Source organism: Aegilops tauschii, chromosome 3, assembly GCF_002575655.3.
Source record: "Aegilops tauschii subsp. strangulata cultivar AL8/78 chromosome 3, Aet v6.0, whole genome shotgun sequence".
In the NCBI taxonomy this organism is placed as follows: domain Eukaryota; kingdom Viridiplantae; phylum Streptophyta; class Magnoliopsida; order Poales; family Poaceae; genus Aegilops; species Aegilops tauschii.
The window spans coordinates 26553356-26563613 of NC_053037.3; the positions used below are offsets into that span (position 1 = coordinate 26553356).

General features: G+C 42.8%; 2 long non-coding RNA genes across 7 annotated transcripts; one reads left to right on the plus strand and one right to left on the minus strand.

Moving 5' to 3' along the window:
* Positions 1 to 521: 521 nt before the first annotated feature.
* On the minus strand, positions 522 to 5285 carry LOC120976387 (uncharacterized). 3 transcript variants are annotated; one of them, XR_006671655.1, is made up of 4 exons: positions 4738 to 5285; positions 4214 to 4299; positions 3863 to 3995; positions 522 to 3754 (listed from the first exon to the last, which is right to left on the minus strand). It is a non-coding gene; the product is annotated as an uncharacterized lncRNA (long non-coding RNA). The 3 variants fall into 3 exon arrangements; XR_005771768.2 differs by having other exon boundaries at positions 522 to 2167; positions 3186 to 3995; XR_005771767.3 differs by having other exon boundaries at positions 522 to 3995.
* An 868-nt stretch (positions 5286 to 6153) lies between these two features.
* On the plus strand, positions 6154 to 9393 carry LOC120976388 (uncharacterized). 4 transcript variants are annotated; one of them, XR_006671656.2, is made up of 6 exons: positions 6154 to 7498; positions 7879 to 8256; positions 8401 to 8470; positions 8573 to 8589; positions 8768 to 8884; positions 9077 to 9393. It is a non-coding gene; the product is annotated as an uncharacterized lncRNA (long non-coding RNA). The 4 variants fall into 4 exon arrangements; XR_005771772.3 differs by having other exon boundaries at positions 7879 to 8247; XR_005771769.3 differs by lacking the exon at positions 8573 to 8589 and having other exon boundaries at positions 6155 to 7498.
* Positions 9394 to 10258: the final 865 nt, after the last annotated feature.

Consider the following 10258-nt stretch of genomic DNA (forward strand, 5'->3'; position numbering starts at 1 on the left):
AAGACTCCAATAAGAAGATTTTTGGACGACAGTGAGATCAAGCCATCCATGCATAGAATTAAACTGCAGCAGACTGTTTGATTAGGGTCGTGCAGTGATCGGCAGCATAAACTATCGTCCACAGAGTAGTTTCAGAGCAAATAAACTGCAACTTTCTGAATTCGATCGACCCTTATGTTTGTTATGGTTGTTCGAGCCATATAGTCCATATAGCTCAACATTAGGAGTTGCAGCACCTCATCACATATTGGGTCTTCAATAGAATCAAACACATGGTCAGAGTATTCCTGAGACTGATGGTTTTTGAACTCTGTATCTGCTATTCTATAAGTTAGCCATGACAAAGGTTTGCTTTCTGTGAAGGAATATAACAATAATAAGAGCACCACAGCAGCAACTAAAGGTTTTGGTTTCAGACAAGAAATATAGCATTACATCAATAGCAAAACATGATGATATTTCTGGTAATAAAATAGTAAGAACACTGCAACTGCTAGTAAAAGCAATATTATCCAGCATGATAATTTGAACAAACACATAGGACCCCCATCAACCACAGCATACTGTTGAAGAGTACTACATGTCTAAATTTTATGAAAGCTAGAAACTGAAAGTCATTTACAGCCAACAATTTGTAATTGACCCTACTGATCTACATCCAATTAATTATGAGACGCCATTTCTTTTCCTACATACTCCTGTGTAGCATCAGGGATGCCAGCCAACAGAGAAGCTTCTTTTTTTCAGAAATAGCACGCATGTCCTGTTTTGAGAAAATGGAAGTTAGCACCACCAAGTAAATCAACCTTGAAAAAAGAATAAAGTTTCTAGATGAGCTTACATTATCAATTTGCACAAATGTATGACATATCTTTTCTTACAGATTCATATTGGGGTTGTCCCGGAATCACCAAAATGTTCGTATTACTTTACAAAGGCTATCAATTTTTGTTAATATGAAACATTATGAACTGTATTTCCTCAAATATGTACGTCTCCCAGCCGCGTGTTACCACCTCTCCCCCGTCCATTTTAGAAGCTTCGCCATTCGCCACGACGCCGCTGAGCCCCGCCATCAATTTCTTTGAAAACTTTGATAGGTAGATTAGATACATTGATAGTGCACTAAAAGAGAACAGATTCATAAGAAAAGTAATGTATACGCCTGATATCCTAACTACCAAGAATCAAACTTCTGTGGTAAAATAAAACTAACACATACCATGGCTATCCAACAGCACAGAGTAGTGACAAATCTGAACTAAGACCTCTTTCCTTAGGATCTGATATACCTTCAGGACGATTAACTCTGCTAGGTGTTCTCTGAACTCTGAAAGTCTTAATCAACTCATGTGCAATTTTTGACGATGGTACAAATGGAGTGGCGTCACAAGATTGGATCCTTATCCTGCTATACAACTGTAGTATGGTTAAAGCAAATAAGCAAAGAAGTTGGACAGCGAGATGAAGGTGCACCACACCATCCAATTCTGAAAAAGTGGCTAATGGTCTTCCTAGTTGAACCCATAAGGAGCATGCTTTTCTATCCTAGAACTAAGCTGAAAATCAAGAGATCTAAAATCTGAACGAAAGAACTTGATTTCTTGAAAGGAGGGCGACTGCACCAGATCGAGTAGCCTCGCCCATGCATCACAGAAGCTGGGGCATACATTGGAGCCGTGGCATTTGCGATGCCCAGCAGCGGGGTCACATCTCATCCCCATCAGCTCAAATCAAAACAGAAGGAGCAAACAAAACAGGTATCCAAATCGCACTAATCGCCACTCTGGTAATCACAGGCAAGCCATGGCTTCAGAAGTTGTCGTCACTCTCTGTGTTGCCTCACCGTAGAGCTGTGGGAGCTAGGCTTCCACCGCAGCTGGCGTGCATGGAGGGAGAAGGCCAAGCCAAAAGGCCTGTGCGGTGCAAGGGGTATAAAATTAATAATTTACCACCCAAACAACTTTGCAAGTAGATAGCAATATTGGAAGTACTAAAAGTAGCTGTACATCAGCTCCCGAACCAGCTCTTCCAAATATCATATTTTGTCACTCCACATCCCTGCCTGCCATGTCGATGTAAACTGCCAACTATTCTGGGAAACATCATTTAAGTCCACCATACTGAGGCACGAATAGGTGTATGCTCTGAATACTGTTCAATGGTCCTGCAGCACATCAGACAATGAACACACTGTGTCGTCACAAGTCGCGAGTAGTGCCGAAGCGTTAACATTAAGTGATACATGTATTAAGATAGGAAGGCCTTCAGTTAAATAAACATCTGATTACTGCGAAAAAACTCTGGTACCAAACATTTAGTATCGATTAAGCTACCTCTGAAGCTCACATTTAAACAAACACCAAACATGTTTGCTATATTTGAACATGGCAGAGAAACAAAAGAAATATGTGACCGGATCAGGTTCTCGTCTCACCATTAAGCGTGATGTACATCTACTTCTGATATGCACCCTAAATCCTAACAAGTTTCAGAAATATCAAACCTACAAAACCAAATAGCTGAATTTGTTGGCCCCGTACATCATTTAAAGATTAAAAGAAACTCAAATCTAAGATCAATTGTTTTCATAGTTGCTGTACTCGGATCAAATACCATTCCAAATTTTCCTAGAGATCCACCACAAAAACTGTTTCTTATTTTTATTTCTTCCATTGAAGCAAAGCAAGATAAACAAATAAATAAAGACATGCTTGTGTTTAAGGGCTGTATATCAGGAATAGCAGCTCGGCAAGCAAGATCAGATGTTGCACATTTTAGGTTCGCCTCACCACCCTAGGAAATCACACACAATTATAGCAATGAATGAGCACAACTTTGCATAAATAAACAATTCAGCTTAAGAAATAACACAGAAAAGCTAGAATTTCTATGCAATGAACATCACTGTGAAAGTAATTGTATTGTTCATTCATTGTATAAGTATACAAAAATTATCTATATGAGAGCTATTAAAATTGACCAGTACAAAAATATGAGAGCTATTAAATTGACCAGTACAAAAATATGAGAGCTGTTAATTGTACTGTTCATTCATTTCTATACAACCTCTTATTATAATTTACAATGAAAGTATGAGAGCTATTAAAATTGACCAGTACAAAAATTAGAAGACACTACAGAAGTAAAAAAATTGAGGAAGCATAGATTCTGAGAAAACTCACTAATAGTTTCATGAGAGCATAGACTGCAATGCTGAATGTTCAAAGTGGGAAGAAATTCCTTTAGCATCATATATGCAAGAGACTTGTAAGCAACTCTCAGTTTGCCTAATGGCCGAATTTTGTGTGAGCAATGTGGTTGTGCATTCCGTCAAACATGTGGAAGGCAGCACTGATATGCAGTAATCTAGGCCGAATTTTGAAAAGTCTTCTTAGCCTCGTAGAAATTCTGGAGCAGCTCATTTCCGTTTGGAATGGCCATGTGTAGAGTGTCAATTAGATCTCCAAATGACTTATCAGACCATTTGTTCATGGATTTTGTATTAAACAAAATCACAAGTAATGATAGTTGTGATAATCCAGATCCCGGCCATAAAGGCTTCTTCGAATCATTGATCAATCTATAAGATTGTTTGACTTCTAATTTTGGTCCATGTTGAATTGGTGGATCTGTACTCTCACTCGTTGACACATCATCATACATATCCTCAAGGCATCCTTAATCCATCCACGCATGCCAGCAAGCATTTATTCATTGTGAAGCTGTGGTTGCTGATCATTATTGTGCTCATCTGAAGATTCGCCATGAAAATATTTTTGTCATAACTCTGAAAAATTCCATTACAGATCAAATGATCATGGACATCATCCTTTGACAGTACAGAAGTGTGCACACATACTTTACATGGACAAAGGATCGTGGTATCTTCTGGCTTATCAAATTCCAAAAATCCATATACACCAGATAAGTATTGGCTACTTTGTCTAGAATAACGCAAAAGTACCTTGCTGATTTGTACATCCATGCCCACTCTGCAATAAAGAGTCCAGTTGTCATTGCAAGATTGAATCCTACTTAATCCAATTTTCCAGTTACTGATCAAGATAAGATACGTCTAACAAGCATAAGCAGACCATAAAAATGTCAAACTTAGACTTTGTCTAGCAAACTGCATCATCAATGACATAAATATTTTCCAAAGATTAAACAGACAAGATCATACAAGAGATGAAGAGGGCGAGAAGCTTACCTATGCGGGGGTGCGTCTTTGGTGCTGGTGTAGGTTAGGCGGCAATTGTCAGACAGCTGGTCAGCGGTACAGGTGTGATAGAAATGCTGAAAAGAAGAGAACAAAATTGCATAATGTTTCTCAGTCGTTACAACATGATCGTACTACCCTAACAATCAAATTTTCTCTCAACCAACAGGGACATGTATATCGTCCTATATTTCATAGTAATAGGACTACATGATGATCAACAGTACACTAAAGTGATCTTTTTGAAAACTACATGCTAATTAAACTGGACATGTAGGATCTAAAAAGATGTGCAATATGTTAGCATATTAATCTTGTACTGAAACTGTGAACACAGATACACGCACAACTCTCCAGCTGGTGAATTTTTGCAACATGAATCAGCTAATGGAGTATTCAGTAAAGGGATCCTAGACCATTCTTGCTTATCTCTCCCTTCATGAATCAACTGCAGGGTAAATGGATCCTGAATATTCGGCGACTCGGGAGCTGACAGAGAAGAGGATGACACTTACAGCTAAGGCGTGCTGCTGCTAGCTGAAGCTGGTCATGACCACGAGGTGGCGAGCGTCCAGGACAAGAAGAATCTGGTTGAGTTCAGCTGGGCCATGTACAACCGTGGAAGAGAGCACGGCTGATCATAGAGCCGTCGACGTCGAGGGACAAACTGAATGCACGACTGAAACACGGATCTGACGAAGCACGGCGCCCCGGCCGCCCGGCCCACGCTGTCGGAGATGCCTCGCGCCGTCTCCCGGATCCGCTGGGGAGCCTCCTGCACGTGGAAGCCTCGCCCTCCTTCGGCTCAGCTCGCCGTCCTCCTCCCGTCGCTCGCCGGCGAGATCACCACGGCGCCGCTCGCTCTCCTCCCAGCTCTCTCCAGAAGGCCTCCTCCTGACCGACCTCGCGTGCGGGCTGGCCGCCTCTTCACACACTGGCGCCGCCACTTTTCTGCCGTCCCGGCGAGCCTCCCCACAGCCGCCGCCGGCCTCTCCACTCTCCCCCGCGCCTGGCTGCCCTCCGCCTCGCCCAGCCTCTGCTCGAAGGAGCCCGGACGTTTTCTCAATGAAAAAGGACCACGGGTTGAATATATCAAAAAACAAGGTCTCTTTTGCAAAAACAAAACGTTTTCGACATCTACGTCTACATACCAATATAAATACCAATATAAAAATACCCAAATGAGCAGATCCAAACCATCTCGATCGTCAAATCATGCTATCTAGTGATTTAAATCGCTCCAATATTGAGCACCAAACACGTTTAACGCTATAATTACTCACCACTTCCATTGGTTATAAACATGTTTTGACTCAACGCTATCCCTTGAAATCTGCCATGTAATTAATATCCTACCATTCCCGCGAAAAAGTAATTGATATCTTCTCAAATACCAACGTGCAACGGATATATCTTACCTAATATAACGTGCAACTAATATCCTATCTAATATAAACGTGCATTGCACGTACATTATTAGTAGTAATCTCTACTCCTAATGTCTCAGTTGGTAGTTCCGTTCCAGGTTTATTTTTGTTCCACCTCACCCGGTTTTTTTTACCTATTTTGGTACCTCCTCCCACCTCAGGCTGACCCGCCACGACGAAAAAACCACGTAACGAGTCCTCCACTAGCCACTGCGCTCTTCAGGTCGTAACAGCCGATCGCGCCCGAGACAAGCGTCGAAGAAAAAATCTACGACGATTAACCAGCGATAAAAAAACCTACGAAAATTAACCCGCGAAAAAAAAACCCGCACGTACGAGCGACGTCACATGCCCTCGAGCGAGAACGACTCGCACGAGATCCCTTGGTCGCCGCCGTCGCACTCGCATCCTTCGCCGCCGCCCTCGCACATCAAGCCGCCGTCGATCCCTGCGCTACTACGGGAGCCGCCGCCGATGACGGGAGACGCCGCCGATCCCGTTGAGGAGCCGCCGCCGATGACGGGAGACGCCGCACGCTGACCTACCCCCTCCCCAATCCCTAGCCTCGCACCTCTTCCCGTCTGGCGCCTCCTACCTCGGCTGGGCGGTGGCCTCGAGTGCCTCTTCTTTCCCAATGCGGCCTCAACCAACGACGCTGCACCCCGGTGATGACTCCGCCCCACGATTCCCATCGGTCGGCGCCTTGCCAGCAGTGACCTCCCCCTCCATGTATCCTGTGATCCGGCCGTGCGCCACCGCCTCTCCAGGCGCTTAGATCCAGGCTTCCAGAAGGGGATAGGAGTGGAGGCGGCAGCGGAGGGGACAGGGATGTGGACCGGAGAAACTACATGGTGGAGACACAACAAAGCGTTCACCATCGCATGCAGCTGCAGGTAACTACTTCCCTGAGTCTCCTTCGTAGGTGTGGTCACTATATTTCCTACTTGTGCAGATCCTAACTGGTTGTAACTCCGTTCATTCTCTTCCTAACAGTAGTTCGTCAGCCACATTGGACTAATCTAATGCATTCGAATTGCCTTGGTGTATGAAAATAACGATATAGGCTTGATGTGTACAAGCGCATAGCTCCTTATCTAGCCTAATCTGAATGTAGCTTATATTCTTAATCTTTTTATGCACACTATTTTAGCCAGCGGCAGGTGTTGGGCACTTTGAGGTATGCAAACCTTCTCAGAGCAAGGGGAGCAAGAGTACCGGTACTGCATTTCTTATCTTCATCACTCAAAATTCCCAGAACTAATCGTGAGCTCTTGCTTTGATACAGAACTAATCTTGAAGATGATAGCCCTGTTTCTTCCCTGTTTTAGATCAACCGTTCTTCTTTCTTCCTTGGAGCTCCACTGTTTTGGATGAACTGGACTAACCCTAGTTAATTGATTAATTTCTCATGAAAATAGAATTTAGATGAGAGTGAAACTGAACTGGAGGGTGCTTAATTCGCCATTTGTTTCTGGATGGAGGCTACATTATTTTCTTTAGGGAGAACCCCTTTTCTGTACTATACTCTGTACTTCATAAGGACCTAAATCCCTCTCAATAGTCTTGCAAGGTGAACTCAATTTGTTTTTTTTTGTGCTTAATTGTGTAGAAGGGATGAAGATCATCCACGAGGTGTCTCAAGGTGAACCCCGTGGTACCCGACCAAGTGGCTGGAGGGAATGGTGTATGCTCACAAGGTACGTGATTTAGCTGTGCTTCTGACTATATGTGTGCTCATGGCCTCATGGGTTCTGATATAGCTGCGCTGGCTATATTTCAGTTTGTACAGACCAATTTGTTTCACTCAGACAAGAATCCCACGAACCTTAATGTGGCCTTTAAGTTTCAGGTACAACATTCTCTTCTGCTCTGTTGCGTCGCGTGCTCCACCCCTGTACCTTATGATTCATGAGTTTCCGGTGACCAAATGTGTTATATTTGTAGAGTCGATGCTTTAGGAGAGGGAAAAGCAGCTGCCCACGCAATGGTTTTCCAGTTATACTCTTTAAAGAATTTGTAGGAGGACCCATTGATTTAAAAACACGTGGAAAGCATTCAGTTATTGTATATACCCTTCCCCTGAAAAGTTTGACGTTGTTACTTGGGAAAAAGGAAAATGCCCACAGATCAAATCCTTTGATACATTGATTACTTTTTATTTATGCAAAGTTTAAACTTCAGTCATGCTTTATTGGTCGTTTTTCCCCAATAAATATCTACCAACTGCAGGTCCTTGGGGTTGGATGCGGCAACTCGCGGCTCGAAGACAATCTTTTGTGGTGGGGCGTCGCCGCCGCCGGCGGCACCTGCATAGACCGTATCGCTGGGAACGAAGAGATGCTCCCCTGATTTGGAGCTGTAGAAAGGAAGTGGTTGCAGACACAAAGTGGGGACACACAACTCCCAGTCATAATATTCTTTATCTTGGCTCGTTGTTTGGGGATGGACGCATCAATCTGATGGCGCTCTCCTCCATGCCAAACGGATCCTTGATTCGGAGGCGCGCGGCGCCGACGATGACAACCTTTCTATCGACGCAAGGGCAGCAGGAGCTCATGACACTGTTGATGCCACCGCCATGCATGGGGTTGATGCAAGGTGGGACAAGTATGTATACCAGGCAAAGTACTCAATCTGTTTGGCATTTAGCTTTTTGATTCTGTTTTTAGTGAGCTTGATTCGGATAATTTGTTTACCTGATGCCTTCACTCCAGGTAATCTGTTTGTCTGACATTTTGCTTTTTGATTCAGTGTGATCACTAATGGGGAGAACATAAAACTTCAATTGAGGGCACTGTGATTCTCTAGCTACATGTATCATGTAAGTAACGTCTTTCCATGAATCTTCTATTCATTATATAACCTCTCAGGCCCTTACAAAAGTATCTCTGTTGACTCGATTTCTTTCTGCTGATTCTTATAGGGTCACCAACCACACATGTAAAAACCATGTCTCCCTACTGTAATTTGATGATTTATTTACATGTGGCATAGAATAGTTCAGAGTTCACTCGGAGAAAGAATTGCTTTGCATGTACATTTGCTAAAAGATGGATGTGCTGAACTTTCGACGGTTCCGATTGGTCGCTGACATAACCTTTCCTCTTTTCATTGATAGGTCCAAAAGAGATCCTTATTTCACCTTTGTTTATAGGTATTCAACGTGAGGAATTTTATACTTTTGGAGTGGAGCTATCAAATATATATTATGAGTTTCTAAAACATCTATTATAAGGTAAAATCATTATATACATATTATTTTATTTATGTTTCATGTGAGCCGAATCTACCGCAGCCATATGAAAGTTTTGGAAGGCACAGCTTATTGCATGATCACGAAGAAATTATTGGATAGTTCATCATTTTTATGTTTGTATGAACAAGGATTTTTGGTTGTTTGGCCTCACAAAGGTTCTTTGTTGAGCAGGAGTTGACCAGAGCTTCCTCTGCCCCGGCAGATTCTGAGAAAACCAACCAGCAGAGAACATGAACAAATATAGTGACGAGAAAGGGTGGAGCTGAGTACACCACACATGGATATGATGGTCTCCCCTATATTCTTTTTGGCAATCCACTTAATCACTGACTCAACTTTGTATGGGTGAGCTAACGAGCCCGTGTTATGTCTTCCCTCTTTCTTTGTAAGTGGATGATTTCAGATTGCTCGTCATTATTCAACAACTATACTTGTGATAGAAAAATGTGCTAAACTATAGTACTCTCTCCGTCTCATGATAAGTTTCGCTATACTTGTGAAAGATTAATGTATATTCTTCTAAAGTTATAATACATTCATGGTCTGTGTATATCATTTGTATGTTGCAAACCTGAGTCGGGCAGGCAGCAACTGATTTCTTCATTTGCTATCTTTATATTCTTCAAAGCAATAAAAGTGTATGCGCATTTGGTGAGATTAGGGGAATGTACTGACAAGTGACAAGCATATTTCCTTGTGTGTCGTCCTCGATGCTGCTTCCTTAGTTCACACAGTACATTTCTTAATCACTTTTGTCGCAGATGTTTGACACATCCAACTACCATGTTGATTTTCTGATCATTCTTTGGTCTGGACTATATATGATATATGTATTATATCATCAGCACAATGTGATTCTTCTTCTTCTTGCAGGGCGCTTCCGATGCACAGATGGTGGCAGCAGGGGCGGAGCCAGGATTTAGACATAGGGGGGGCCAGACCGGTGCTAAAGTCTGTTTTTTTTGCCTCACAAACTACCTTATTATGTAACTTTGTTGTTGTACTAAAAAGAAGATCAATGCTGTCAGAATACATACATAGAGAATCAAACCCAGCCCCTACTCGTCCCCTCTACCGCTAGGTCGAGGTAGACTGCTTGGCCGTGGTTGGAAGGTGCGTGATTTCAAACGATTGCCTGTGCCCGAGCGCGACGCATCACAAATTACACAACCAAAAGTTGAAATCTGATGTATAACGAATTAATGATAGAAGATGGGAATTGAGATAGATTAGTAGACAGTGTGCTGGATTAACCTTGGCTCGATCATTGGCTGCAGGACGAATAATTGGCGAGTGAATCAGCTTGCGTTTACGAATTAGATCATGAGAATGGAGAGCAGAGGCGGGCGGCAG